General features: G+C 42.1%; 1 long non-coding RNA gene across 1 annotated transcript in view; it reads right to left on the bottom strand.

Moving 5' to 3' along the window:
• Positions 1 to 283: 283 nt before the first annotated feature.
• The window catches only part of LOC135203499 (uncharacterized), a 197747-nt gene continuing 196838 nt past the window's right edge, over positions 284 to 1192 (bottom strand). Inside the window, exon 3 of the long non-coding RNA XR_010311943.1 lies at positions 284 to 1192. This exon is cut by the window's right edge and continues 99 nt beyond it. This is a non-coding gene — a long non-coding RNA (uncharacterized LOC135203499).

Consider the following 1192-nt stretch of genomic DNA (forward strand, 5'->3'; position numbering starts at 1 on the left):
TAACATAGATCCTACCCATGTGAACTCTCGAGAGAGACTGAGGCGAGTTTCCAGCCCTGTGACTGGCTTATCAACAGCCAATCAGGAGCGTCGTAAGGGACTGGCCTAGACATCACATGCACGGTTGATGTGAATCTATTATAACCTCCTACGAGGAACACAATTATGATAAAGTGGCTAGTGTTATTGTAAAAAAATACTTGAATTGATCCCCTAACAGCAGAAAAAAAATGATGGATGAAACGCCTTAAAAAAAAAAGAAGATAACAAATCTGAACACTCACCAACAGCAGTGGCGACTCCCAGACCCCGGGTGCAAAATGGAAGGCTTTCCCAAAAGCATCGGCACTTGACCTCCTCGTAACTCATGGCGTCGACGAGAGCTCGGGAAGTTTCCTCCCTTCTCACGAAGTCTTACGATAGAGGAACGGGCACCGTGAGGCCGCCTCACTCAGGTCAGACCCCACGTACAAGCCGGCAACGGGAATCTCTTCTTCTATCTTGGCGTGTTAGACCTTTTCTTACTTCTTGAATCGTGAGTGGAGCTTCCCATCTTCAGTTCGTGTTTACGTTCCTCGTAATTCTTCGAGTAGTGTTTCTTTAAATAAGCAGTCATCACTGAGAGGCATTACAGTCCAAACCCCCATAGTCGTATTTGCATCTATTTTTAACTGCTTCACAGTTAAGGCATGTTGCGTTTTTCATAGTTTTTTTTTTTTTTTTTTAATCTAGAAGATCTACCTCATTGTATCTATACAAGTTTAAAAAGGTAACTTTTTATATCATGATTTTCTGGTTTATAGTTAGAATAATAATTATTTAGAAGCCACTTATCGTTTCTAAATCGTATTACAGCCAACTGTACATAAAGCGGTTCTCATTTGACATCAGCTCCTTTATCAAATTCAAACTGTTTTCTCAAGTATTTCAAACACGTCTCGAGATCTCCTTTACCGGACCTATGTTGCCAATTTAGTGGAGCTTCACACATACGCCGATGCATTACGTTAACGACGCTGTAAATCCATCACAGGTGATAAAACAAAAGGCTTTAACGGCGCAAAAGATATTAAGAGATACTTCCAGGCCGGAGATCTTTCACTTCCCGGAGGATTCTTCAGGGTCATAAATGACAACAACACGAGGTTTGGTGGCCCCTGGATCTGGAGCTTTCTGAAAGGGCATACGTTTG

The sequence above is a fragment of the Macrobrachium nipponense genome, chromosome 36 (genome assembly GCF_015104395.2).
Source record: "Macrobrachium nipponense isolate FS-2020 chromosome 36, ASM1510439v2, whole genome shotgun sequence".
Taxonomy (NCBI): domain Eukaryota; kingdom Metazoa; phylum Arthropoda; class Malacostraca; order Decapoda; family Palaemonidae; genus Macrobrachium; species Macrobrachium nipponense.